Source organism: Manihot esculenta, chromosome 10, assembly GCF_001659605.2.
Source record: "Manihot esculenta cultivar AM560-2 chromosome 10, M.esculenta_v8, whole genome shotgun sequence".
Taxonomy (NCBI): Eukaryota; Viridiplantae; Streptophyta; class Magnoliopsida; order Malpighiales; family Euphorbiaceae; genus Manihot; species Manihot esculenta.
The window spans coordinates 13,234,998-13,249,407 of NC_035170.2; the positions used below are offsets into that span (position 1 = coordinate 13,234,998).

Below are 14,410 nucleotides of genomic sequence, written 5' to 3' on the forward strand. Positions count from 1 at the left end.
TTTTGGAAACTAGGATTCTGTGAGGGATGTTAGGGATTTTGAGATTTAAAGCATCCAATTAGGGCTTAGTTTGATAAATCATTTTCTTATTTTTTATTTGCTTTCTTATTTTTATTAATTAAAAATTAAATATTCCTTGCCACGTCAGCAATTTATGACATCGTCGCCATTTGTTAATAGTGCGATACCATAAGGTACTATTTTATCGCAAAGTGAAAAATAAACCCTAAAATAAAAATCAAGTGAAACCACAGGGTTTTTTTTTGTACTTTCCCCTATTTTTAATATACTCTTACAATTAATATCTCTCTTTCTTAAAAAGAAGTTTAGAAAGTTTAGTTTTTTTATATTGGTCTAACTAAATAAAAATTTAATAAGTTCAAATTTAATAAATTAGAATTATATTTTTACTAAATTTAATTTTATTTAAATTACAATTATTATAATTATATTTTTACTAAATTTAATTTTATTTAAATTACAATTATTTTAACGAAATTATATTAAATTTAAACTTATTAAATATATATATGTTGATTTTATTAAGTGTAAATATTGCATTCATTAGTGAATATTTTGATCTAAATGTAGATAATGTGTTTGTCTTCCATTAACATTATGTTTGGATGAGGTAAGGGGAGGGAAATTTTTTTTTAAAAAAAAGGTAAAGAAAGATAAAGAGGAGAAAATAGTGAGAATTACAATAAAAAGAAAATTCTATATTTTAATAGAGATAAACTAATGAGAGTAAAAAAGATACTCCCTCCGTCCCATTATTTTTATCCATTGATTTTTTCACACATATAAAGAATGATAACCTTTTTTTATTAATTTTTCAATTATACATATTAGGAACATATCAAATTTTATTAAATATTAAGAGGTGTTTTGAATAATCATTTAAAAAAATAATAATTAAGGAGGAGTTGATTTGGAAATAAAATAAAAGTAAATAGGGTTACAAACTATGTGTAAAAAAAGAAAAGTGGATAATAATTTTGAAACTACCAAAAAATGAAATATGGACAAAAATTATGAAATAGAAAAAGTAATTAAAAATTATCTCACTTTCCCTCCTTAACCCTAATTTACGAGTAAGAGGAATTGGTATTTGAGAGGAAGGATGGGTAAGCCCAATAAAATAGCCTCATACAAAAGAGTTCAGAACCCTTATAAGAAAAGCCCATGAAAAAAAAGGCCCAAAACTCTTAAGAAAGAAATCCTAACACAAAGATATTGCAAAAAAGCTTAAGTACCGCCACTGATGAAAAACAAAGAGCTGTAGCATGATTGAGCAGAAAAAAGAGGCATCCACAAGAGAGCAGTTATTCCTCCATTAACACCAAACTGAAGCTCAAATAAACTCAACCAAGCTTGAATCATGCTTATAAAACTTGAAAACCAAAGATTCAGGAGAGGGGTGAGGGCATTGCTCTCAACTGCATAGATAAAGCCTTAAGGGTTATAAACTCAAACGAGTTGGCTACCAATGGGTAGCTTGTAGGGCCTAGAGTTACCCACTAAAAACACAGAGACTCTCCTAAATCAAATGTCATCCCTTAAAATTGCAAGAATAGCAAAAAAAAAACTAAGGATTTGAGACTCGTTCATAAGCACTACCCCATTTAAGCAACATGCAAGGTCTCCTCCTCTCTCTGGATTTGCAAGATTGAGAAGACAACCATTAAAGAAAAATATGCAGAGCCTCCTTCACTATAAAAAGAAACTGTCTAGCTAAGATCTTGAAACTCCTCTCCATGAAGCATAATTCAGCAAAAAACAAAAATAAAAACTTACGTCTATAGCCTCATCTGGAGGTGGGGAGGAGAGACCCACACTCCGAACCAGAAAAACGGTGGGTTTCTCTTGCCTGTATAGGACAGGGGATAATCGATCTTATGGTAAAAGGAAGAAGGAGAAACGATAAAAAATAAATATATATAATCTTCTTACTTTTTTTTTAGCTCCAACCAAACATAGTATAGATATAAATGTTGTATTCTTCACTTAATTAAATATTTAAATTATTTAAAAATATAACTAAAATTATCTTGTGATTTTAAGGCAATAAAATTTCTTAGATAAATCTAATTCATTATGAACCAAGCTAATTTAAAGGTATAAATACGTGAATCTCATTATTTTTTTCATAGAATTACTTAGATATATCTTACAATTTATTTGATTCATAATAAATGGAGTCTAGATAAATATTTCTCACACACACAATGTTAAATCGAGTTTAGACAAGTATTTCTCACACACACAATGTAGTATAAGCAGACGACGTATTCACAAGTATTATATAATTTTATTATCATATGTAATTAAATAAATTAAAATTTATTTAAAATATATCTGCATATTGTACAAAATTTAACTTAAACGCCACTCGTTTTACGAGAAGTCAAAACAGTTGAAAGATGGAACCGCCCACCACGGGAAATTATATTTTCTTCAATCTTTTCGTTCCCAAATCCCTTTCCCTTTTCCATTTTTTTCTGCTAATGTCGTATCGGATTGTGCATTGTTGTGACCGTATTAGTGCATGACGAGCGCATTGGAGCTGTTTTACCAGAGGAGGTAGCGCGTGGGCAGAGCCACCACAGCCGATCTGGAGCTTGACCCTTCCACTTCTCACCGCAATTTTCTTCTTAATTATACTCGCCGCCACCACCAGCATCACAATCCTACCCGGCACGATTTAGAAGGTTGTGATCCTCTCCGGAGATCTTCTCACTTGCGGCATCTGTGCCATCGGCTGTCTTCCCACTCTGTAAGGGCCTGAAATTTTTATGTTCTTTTTGTGTATATTATGTTTATTTTTCTTTCTGCATTTTTTTTTTTTTTTAAGAAATGGGGAGTTTGAATTGTGCTAATTTCTCCTCGAAAAATGACGCTAATTGGTAATCTGAACCTGTGTAAAGCCAATTAAATTTCTTTCTCAAAGGGGACAAGCGGCAACTTTAAATTTTTTGCTGGGGATAATGAATGATATAAATTTCAAAAACAATTTAAGCTTTCAGTTTTTTTTATGCATGCCGAAATAAAAGGACATTTGAACAATGAATATTTAGTAAAATTGCCGCTGAAAGTAGAATTTTCTTCAGTGATTATATGAGGCAAATTATTCAGAAATCAATAGTGACTAGAAAACATGATTTATGAGCAGTGTAGTTGTGTAATTAGAGATATTATAATGGTCTTGGCATCAGACTTTGACAATAATGTCCGTGGTTTATTGGTTAAAGTCCTGAAACTCTGTATATGCAATTGCTCTAAATAATTGATCATGCATTTTAAAGGGTTCATTTGAAAATTGCCTCAATTGATGTGTGGGTTCCAATTCTTTCAAATGATGTGCACTTTCTACTTGGTATGCCTATAGTCATTTGACTGGTGTGTATGTCCTTATCTTCTATTTCGTTGCAACTTCATCTCTTTGTTACTCTTCACTCTTGTTTGCTATGTTTGCTTTATGATGAGCGATGACTTAAAGTAGAATATATGTTCGCTGTTTCACCTATTTATCAATTTAGCGATGCTGGTTAATTTGCTGCTTTTCTTATACTGAATATGGCTTTCTCAGGACCATGCCTCAGGTTGGCTCGAGCAAGGCACCAGTCACTATGTTCCAAGCGACAGTATCAGCTCTGAAACTATAAGTAGCTCAAACAGGGCTAGATTGACTGGAAATGAAAGACTTCCTGGAGCTGTGCTTCTTGCAAGGGCAAGGCTTCTTGAGAGATTGAGAGGGGTGTCATTTTCTGGAAACAGGTGGTTTAACCATCTATTGGCCTTCCATATATAATGCTTGTGTAAAAAAAAAAAAGTTGTCTTTGTTGTACGGTATTGCTTGGTAGCCATAATTGCTAACAATGATAAAGTTTTTCATGTTCCATGCATTGATGACTTCATATCAACTTCAGTGCTACCTTTTCGCTTTATTTGGAATGACTTGTGTTTTTTTTAACAAAGTTCTTTAAAAATTAGGTTTTTCATGGTTTTTAAAACTTCGTTACTTTTTATTGTTTGGAGCAAGGAAAAGTTTTTTTAAGGTATATGGAGGTTTCAGAAAGAAAATCTTCTAAATATGCTAATTTGGTCGCTTGGAAAATGGAGGATTTGGAGCTTTTCAAAAACCTACAAGAGACATGGATCTGGAAAACAACATGCTCTCCCAAATGCAAACTCAAGTTTTTTTAAAACCTTTAAAAGCCTCTAATTAGTTAAAAAAACCTCCTCCCAAATGAAGGGTTCGTTTCTTGTACTTGAATTTGATGGCGCTTTAATGCTATGTTGTCATTGAATCCTTATGAATCCATTGTGCTGTACTGGTTTTACCCATTTCAAATTATCATGACTAAGGCCCTATTGGGTATTGCTATTAGAGTTGCTGTTGGAAAAAACACTTTCTTAAAAATAATATTTAGAAAATATTAAAAAATAATTGAAAAATATTTTGATATAAGAACATCAAAATAACAAAATAATTTTTCCTAAACTGTTTCTTTTAACATCTAAAATGGTGCTTTTTTTAAAAAATATTTTTCTGACCTTCAAACTCAACGTCAAACAGACTTTAAATCTCTGTCTAGTGAATAGGCAAAAGAAAGTAAAAAATTTAAAATCTCTGTCTAGCGAATAGGCAAAAGAAAGTAAAAAATTTACTAGTCTAGTTGGGATTCTGCTGCTGTTTTTTATTTGCTTCTAAGGGTAGTAATTGCTTTTCTCCTGAAGTTGACTCCACGTACATAATTTAAATGAATTTTGGAAAAAAGAAAAAGGGATAAGATTATTGGGCTCGAGCTTTCCATTCACCGAGTACATATGGGAAAATGTTGGTGCTTATTCCACAGGCATATAATCCTGCAAATTTAATAATTTTTTAATTATTTTGAATTTTTATGATATGATTCCTTTTCTCTTAAATTGAATTTCTACAGCATGGTGTTAATAATCACTGTTACTACTGTTACTACTTTCTGCTACCATTATCACCTCGAGTACCTATTGTATTTGCACCTTTTGTTACCATTATTATTTGTTTTTTAGGTACTGGGCATGAGGAAGAAGTGATTGATCTTATGTTCATTTCTTGTTAATACATGGTTCTAAATTAATTTCTTAATCCTCTGCTCTGAGTTGTGTACTAGTGTGCTAATGTTCTCATTTTGGCTTTTACTAGGCAAAGTGGCAGTGTGTCATTTGACATTCGCAACAGGGAGCATACATTTGTTGATGCGGGGAACTGGGGAACTGACATTCCTTCAGGGTGATCTACCAGAGGAACCTCTATAGCTGACTCAGTGTCTCAAACAGAAAGCAATTCATGCAGGAATCATACAAGAAGAAACCACCTGGTCTAACTCCAGAGGATCTTAACAGATTATCATTGGAGGTATTTAGCGGCTTGGAAAGGGGCGTCGAAGTGGAAATTTCCTAAGTTTCATGGGATTGTAGTATATGTCTTGAAAGTTTCAAGGAAAGAGATAAACTTATTTGCCTACCGTGTGAGCATAGGTTCCACTTTGCCTGCTTGGATCCCTGGGTTCGAACTTGTGGTGACTGTCCATATTGTCGAAGAGATATAGTTGTAAGTAGTCACAAAATGTAAATTAGTGTCCTTTCGGAAGTAGATATTCCGTCTCCTTTTATGTAGCTTATTCAGTCTGCCTGTGGTGAAAGTTTTTTATGTGTCTAAGTTTAGCACATGGTTTGTAATTTTGGTTTATATGATGTTCATTTCATCTGCTTCTGAGTTGCAAGCTACACAGGATCGCCATTGTTGCAGTGTCCATAGAATTTTTCAGTCTAGTTGGACAAGCAGTGAAGTCATCCTCCATTACTCTTACTAATTAGTAATTTATTACTGAATTGGCAGAGGAACTTGGTTTTGGGCCATCATGGATTATATTAGATTCTTTTCTTTAAAGCAACTTTAATATGGGTGCCCGGATTTTAACCTTTTGATCATTTTGTGATGTAAATTTTAGAGCCCATAGCTGCTCCTTTGATCAGCTCTCTCTACCTCTTTAATCATGCTTGTCCAGTTTGTTAAAATGGTGGGACTTCGCAGCCAGGGTGAAGAATCGTGAGAACATTTGACTACGAGAATTTTTCACTAAATTTCTTTTTAATGAAATAAACAACTCTGAAGGCCTGAGATGAGTATGAAGGCCTCGTTAGACTTGGATAAAGCCAATTCACTTCTTTGTTCGACAAAGGTCGATTTTCTTCTTCTTCTTTTTGTTTTTTTTTTTTTTTTTTTTTTTTTTTTTTTTTTTTTTTTTTTTTTTTTCTCTCAAAGATAAAGGTTTTATTAGATGGGCTTAAACCCAAAACATACAATAGAGCTTACTGAGCCTTGTGAGACTCGGTGATTGACGAGAATATCGGTAATGTCCTCAGGAGATACATGCCACAAAAGACAAGACCCATATATTCCTAGACATGAGAAAAAGTGAGCCCTAACAAAATCTTGAATTGTGACAAGGGTGACGTAATAGAAGCATAAAATGCAAATCTCCTATCACTAAAAAAATCTTGTGATCTCCTTGATTTGAGAAAAAATAATTCAAAAACTAATATCTACTCTCTAATCTGGCAATGGAGAAGGTAAGATCCCTTGTGAACTAAAAGGAGCCTCTCTCCACGAGGCAACTGCTGGATTTAGAGAAGAAAAAATGGAGAGAACAATGAGAGTCTTAAAATTAGTGAGACTTTATTATTGTTATTTTTCAAGAAAGTCTTAGCATTCACGAGACAACACAGAACTAAAATCATGCAATCTTTGATTTTAGATTGAATTAAATCGAAAATTGAAATATAAAATATAATAAAAATTAAACTGAAATATAAAAAAATAAATTAAATCAAACAAAATAATTAATTCAGTTCGAGATGCCAATTCTCCAAATTCTCTCTCCATATTCAAATTCAATACAGAATCGACTAAAAAACAAGAGCAACAAAATTCTAAAGAATATCTAAACAATCTTACAATAATCTCAATATTCACCAATAATTTCATAATAGTAAAACATTAAGATAATAATTTTTAATTTAAAAAACCTTAAGAAAGATGCGGAATGTTGCAGGTTTCCAATCTCAATCTCAGTAGATTCAGTTTCTTAATGAACAGGGAAGAATAGCAAATAAAATTAAAGCAATATACAAATACATACCCAATTCCGTTTGGGCATATACGAACAGAGAACTACGAAAAAAATATAGAAGAAGAAAAATCACATTCAGCAATAGCCATCAAGAAATTAAAAACAAAGAAATAGGAAAATAAGTAATTCAAAACCAAAACTAAAATAAACCCTTTCCACAGCTGGATGCCCAACCAACAAACAAAAAATATTTTGAAAAAAAAAAACTTAATTTATACATGTAGATTTGTAATGGATTGTTAGTATAAATTATTGAAATTTATTAAATTTGGAGAGAGTATCCAGATATTAATTATTAATTTATTTTTTTATAAATTTATATAAGTGATTGTGTTGTTTTATATATCAAAATGACTAGTTAATTTAATATTAAAACTCAATCACTTATATTTACATTTATATTTTTATATGTTTTTATGGGATTCTTAACACTCTCCTCAAGTGTTACAACTGTTTTTCACAGTTTTGGAACTAAATTCGGTCATGTCCTTAGTAGTTACACACCTCATGGGGATTTTTGGCGAAAACTCACCTCTGTCTTTTGGGACTAATACCTAAAAATTCGTCTAACGGTTGCCTGCCTTGTGGTGATTTTCGGTAGAAAACTTGCCTTTATCTTTTGTGACTAACGCTTGAAAACTCACTTGGCGGATACTCGCCTTGTGGCACTTTTCAGCATAAACTTGCCTTTGTATTTTGGGACTAATTTCCAAAAACTCGTCTAGCAGTTACTCACCTTATTACACTTTTCAGCAGAAACTTGCTTTAATCTTTTGGACTAACACTATAAGACTCGCTTAGCGTTTACCCACCTCGTGGCGATTTTTGAAAGAAACTCGCATCTGTCTTTTGGGACTAACGTTCGAAGGCTCGCCTAGTGGTTACCTGCCTTATGGCGATTTTCAGTAGAAAACTTACCTTTATCTTTTGGGACTAACTCTCAAAGACTCACCTAGTGGATACTCGCTTTTTGGTGCTTTTCAGCAGAAATTTGCCCTTGTCTTTTGGGACTTTAACGCCCGAAGACTCATCTAGTAGTTACTCGCCTTGTGGAACTTTTTGGTAGAAATTTACTTTTGCCTTTTGGGACTAACACCCAAAGACTCACTTATCGATTATTCATCTTGTGATGCTTTTCGATAGAAATTTATCTTAGTTAATGGGACTAATCACTTGGTCATGTAGCCTGGCGGATATCCATCTCGTGGTCCTGGCATAAAATGTCTTAGGTAGCATGACTAACACCTGGATTATGAGCTTGGCGGATACTTGCCTTGTAGTTGTGGCATAAAATGCCTTTAGTAGGACTAATATCGGTCATGTGGCCTAACGAATACTCGCCTCATGGCCTTGGCATAAAATATTTTAGGTAGCGGGACTAACACTCGGATTATGAGCCTGGTGAATACCCACCTTGTGGCTGTAACATAAAATACCTTGTTTAGTATGACTAACACCCAAATTATGACCTAACGAAATCTGCCTGTGGCCTTGGCATAGAATGTCTTGTTTAGCAGGACTAACACCCGGATTATGGCCTGGCGGAACCCACCTTGTAGCCTTGGCATAGAATGCCTTGTTTAGCAAGACTAACACTTAGATTATGGCCTGGCAGAACCTGCCTTATGAGCTTGACCTAGAATGCCTTGTTTAGTGGGACTAACACCCGAATTATAGCTTGGCGGAATCCACCTTATGGCCTTTAATGAATGCTCTTTAATCCTTTTAATGAATGCTCTTTAATCCTTTTGAAGAAGGCAACCCTATCGTTCCTTATCACTGAATAACACAACACATCAAAAAATACATCATTAATTATTATTGATAAAATTTTCTCAGATTATAAATATTCTAAGAGTGAGAGTGACTCGGCCATCTAATCTGGCCAGCTTATAAGACCTTGGACGAAAAATCTTCGAAACTCTAAATGATCCTTTCTAGTTTTTGCCCAACTTACCAGACCTGATACTACCACCTGTTACATTTGTTCTTTTAAGGACTAAGTCTCCTACATTAAATACATGAGTCCTGACTCTATTATTGAACATTATAGACATCTTGTTTTAGTAAATTGACATTCTGATTATGGCCTGCTCGCGTGAAAACTCAGTTTGATCCAGGTTGAACTACATTTCTTCAGGGTTTCCTGAGATTTTAGGGTGCTATGTCCTGAAACTACTTACTTGGATCGCCATGGGGATTATTGTCTCGAAGTCGTACACCAGAGAGAAAGGAGTTTCCCTTGTGGCTGCTCTTGGGGTTGTTCTGTATGCCTAGAGTGTATGGGATAATTCATCAGGCCAATTGCCTTTAGCTTTATCAAATCTTTTCTTTAGTCCTTGTAGAATAGTTCTGTTTATAACCTCAGTCATTCTATTGGCCTATGGGTTATAGGCCGAACTGAATCTTAAGTCATTCTCCTATTTTCTGCAAAAATCTTTGAACTTAAAACTCGCAAACTAAGTCTCATTGTCAGTAAATATTGCCTTTAAAATTCCAAATTGAGTGAAGATGTTTGTAACAACCCCAAATCAGACCGCTACCGGCGCTAGGATCCAGATCGACTTAAGGTCGTCGGGACCTGTAGCAAGCCTAACATACAACCTATCATACCTGATAAATCCCATACATGATCATATATTTGCATAAAAACTTTAAACTTTCCATTCACCAAGCTCGACCTGTGCATACACTGATACTGAATACATAAAAACCCCACACTAGAGCCCTCATCAAATGCTCTAGTTGGGTCAACATTACATACATCAAGCTTGGTTTACATTTCTCAACATTAAAACATTTCATAATGATCATGAACAAAAAGGGATTAACCAAACATTCTAAGGTCAAGCACAATACTAATCCTCAATACAAAACTGTACAATATCTTACATTACATTACATTATCTTTCATGTCCACAACTAACTATTACATACATAAAACATTTACTCTTCCTGACTTCCTGATCTATCCCAAACCTGCAAAACCTGGGGGTTGAGGAAAAGGGGTGAGCTACTAGAGCCCAGTGAGCAGAATAGTAAAACAATATATTAAAATCTATGCTTTCATGAAATGCATCACATCACAAACAAATCACATCAAGGATGGACTTGTCACCAATAGCCCTCTACACATTCCAATGGTGCCAGGGGCATAGAATGGACCTCGCTGATCTTTCTCTTAGCATAACATAACATAACATTTCAATGTGCCAGGGGCGTAGAATGGGCCTCACTAGTCTTTCTCTTACACTGTGCCAGGGGCGTAGAATGGGCCTCACTGGACTTCCGTACCGTATCATCGTCATCATATCATATCGAGGGCTAATGGGTCATCCAACATCCATCCACATCAACATCATAGTATACAATGCAACATATTCGTGAATTTTAATGCAAACAACCTAGTATATATCATGGTATTCATGATGCATGAACATGCTCAAAATTTATTTACTTTGAAACATAAAGATCCATTCTACTCACCTCAGGCCGACTCTGAAAAGACTCTAAAGCAGCTATCACACTGCAGGGGTCCTCGGTTCCTTGGGTCCGAACCTACACAGGTAGACTCAAATGAGGGACCAAATATACTCTAATATAACTCTAAACATCTCCCCAAAAACTCCCTAAAACATCATAGAAAACATGCAAAGGAAGGCTGAACAGGGCACTTTCGGCTGCAGGTTCGGCGGCCGAAAGTCCCTCCAGAGCCGAAAGTCAGGCACTTTCAGGGGCAGGGTTCGGCGGTCGAAAGTCTGTCCAGAGCCGAAAGTCACTAACCTTCGGTGGTAGGTTCGGCGGCTGAAACTCCCCTCCAGAGCCGAAAGTCTAAACTTTAGGGGGCGAGTTTAGGCAGCCAAAACTGCCTCCACAGGCAGGTTCGGCGGCCGAACATGCCTTCGGCAGCTGAACCTGAGTTCTTCCAGAATGGCAGAACTCAAGCATCTCACACTCATCTAGCCAACCAAACCTTCTCAACACACATCCAACTATTCTAAAACATACATATACACATTTTCAAGCATATAGGGGCTTAAAACTAGGCTATACCCCAACAAACATTCACATAGCATACAAATAACATACATTTCACCATTTAACTCACATAAACCCTAACATTCTACAACTACTCTAAACATGCATTAAAACTCTCTAAGACCCCTCAAAACTTACATAAGGTATAAAAGAAGGGTAGGATCTACTCTTACCTCTTGAAAATCGAGAGGAGAGGCGATCCAAACTCGGAGATGGGGAGAAATCGAGCTCTGGGTCTCCAAGCTTCAAAAACTTGATCTTTAGCTCAAAATCTTCAAAACCAAGTTAAAACTTGTTAAAACTTGAAGAGATCAAAGGAAAAACTCAAAATCAACCCAAGGAGGGCGAAATCTCACCTTTGCTAGAAAATAGAGAGAGAAAACTCGCCCATTTTTGGACAAGGGGCTTTTTATAGGTGGCTGGTCAAACCACCTTCGGAGGCCAAAAGAGCTTCCGCAAGTCACCAATGTTCGGCGGCCGAACATGGAGTTCGGCGGCCGAACCTGGCGTTTCTAACCTTGGTCTTTTCTTTCAAAACTCAATTTCTTTCTTCATTCAAACCATAAAACTATAAAAACATTTTATAAAAACATGATTTTACGCTTCTAGAGGGTTTCGACATCCGAGATTCCGCCGGAAGGCAGGAATTCTGATGCCGGGGTCTAGCCGGGTATTACATTCTCCCCCCCTTAAGAACATTCGTCCCCGAATGTTCACCAAACTAGCATAGCATAGCACATATAAAAACAATAAAGAAGCACATAAAACAACAACTCTCACCTTAAAAGAGATAAGGGTATTGCTAGAGCATGGACTCCCGTGTCTCCCAGGTACATTCTTCTACATTATGGTGATTCCAAAGGACTTTCACTATCGGGATTTCCTTATTCCTCAACTTTCTGATCTGCGTGTCTAGAATCTGCACTGACTGCTCAACATAGGTGAGATCTCCTAGGATTTTCAAATCAGGCTCACTAAGAACCTTGCCCGGATTTGACACGAACTTCCGTAACATGGAAACATGGAAAACCAGATGGATTCTCTCCATTGAAGCAGGTAGGTCCAGCTTGTACGATACATTCCCAATCTTTTGCAAGATTTTAAAGGGTCCGATGTACAGTGGAGCTAACTTACCTTTCTTCCCAAAGAGAATCACCCCTTTCATAGGAGACACCTTGAGCAACACCATATCTCTCTCCTGAAACTCTACATGCTTCCTGCGGACATCTGCATAACTCTTTTGCCTGCTTGAAGCAGTTCTGATCCTTTCCCTGATAATGGGCACTACTCTGCTGGTGATCTCTACTAGCTCAGGCCCTACCAAGGCCCTTTCTCCCACTTCTTCCCAACAGATAGGTGACCTGCACTTCCTCCCATAAAGAGCTTCGTAAAGAGCCATCCCGATGCTAGCATGATAGCTGTTATTGTAGGCAAACTCCACCAAAGGTAGATGCTGCCTCCAAGAACCGCCAAAATCTAGCACACACATCCTAAGCATATCTTCAATTGTCTGGATGGTCCTCTCTGACTGTCCATCAGTCTGTGGATGGAAAGCAGTGCTAAAATTCAACCCGGTACCCATAGCATTAAAACTCTCTAAGACCCCTCAAAACTTACATAAGGCATAAAAGAAGGGTAGGATCTACTCTTACCTCTTGAAAATCGAGAGGAGAGGCGATCCAAACTTGGAGATGGGGAGAAATCGAGCTTCGGGTCTCCAAGCTTCAAAAACTTGATCTTTAGCTCAAAATCTTCAAAACCAAGTTAAAACTTGTTAAAACTTGAAGAGATCGAAGGAAAAACTCAAAATCAACCCAAGGAGGGCGAAATCTCACCTTTGCCCGAAAATAGAGAGAGAAAACTCGCCCATTTTCGGATAAGGGGCCTTTTATAGGTGGCTGGCCAGATGATGTAAGCACGACCAACAACACCAAAAATGATGAGCTAGCATTGCCTCAAGGACCAATTACAAGGTTGAGATCCAAGAGGTTGAAGGAAGCACTTCAAGGATTCATGAAGGAATATGTTGAAGCTTTGCAAGTTCATTTTGAAGTTGAAGAACAATCTGGCCATTCCAAGTCAATTAGGCCAAATGTGTCCTTATTGACAATTCAAATTTTGTATTTATAGTGGAAAGTTATTCAGTAGTTGATAGTTAACCAGTAGTGGATAGTTATTTGGTAGTGGGTAGTTAAACAGTAGTGGGTAGTTATCCAGTAGTGGATAGTGGCATAGATCATGGATCCATGCAGAGTAGTGGGTAGTGGCATAGATCATGGGTCCATGCATAGTAGTGGGAAGTGGCAAAGGTCATGGGTCTTTATTTATGTTATATAAAGCATCTTTTTTTTCATATTGTAGACAGATTATCAATTATTCAATACAATTGCTTTATGCGATTCTTCTTTGAGAGCTTAAGAGAGATCTTGGTTCTTGACACTGCATCACGAATAAGGTTCGATACTAACTTGTATGTTTCTTATTCTTGTTGTTTTTAAAATCAATCTTATAAGTGTTCTTAATTGCATGTTAATTAAGGGTGCTTTAGATTGGGGAATTATTTTCTGAACTAAGTTCTTTTTACTAGGGTATGTGTCGTTTCAGTCTCTAATAGGCTGGGGTTCCGCGTCAAAGACCACCTTCGGAGGCCAAAAGAGCTTCCGCAAGTCACCAACGTTCGGCGGCCAAACATGGGGTTCGGCGGCCGAACCTGGCTTTTCCAACCTTAGTCTTTTCTTTCAAAACTCAATTTCTTTCTTCATTCAAACCATAAAACATGTAAAAACATTTTATAAAAACATGATTTTACCCTTCTAGAGGGTTCCGACATCCGAGATTCTGTCGGAAGGCAGGAATTCCGATGCCGGGGTCTAGCCGGGTATTACAATGTTTTTATTGACAAAGGACATCACCTGTTGGGTGGTGATAGACTGAACTGCCTCAGCCTCTACCCACTTACTGAAATGATCCACTGCTACTATCACAAACTTCCTTGACTCAGTGCTTTTTAGGAACAAGCCAAAGATGTCTAGCCCCCACTTAAAGAAAGACCAAGGGCTTCTAATTGCCATTTGCATCTCTCTAGGGGTCCTTGGAATGCTCACATGTACTTGACATCTTTGACTTTTGAACAAGTTGCTTCGCATCTTGCATTATTGCTGGCCAGTAGTATCCTTGTCTGAATGCTTTTCAGG

General features: G+C 36.3%; 1 pseudogene; it reads left to right on the forward strand.

The window, feature by feature from the left end:
- Nucleotides 1-2,400: 2,400 nt before the first annotated feature.
- Nucleotides 2,401-5,747, forward strand: LOC110624624 (annotated as a pseudogene).
- The last annotated feature ends 8,663 nt before the right edge of the window (nt 5,748-14,410 follow it).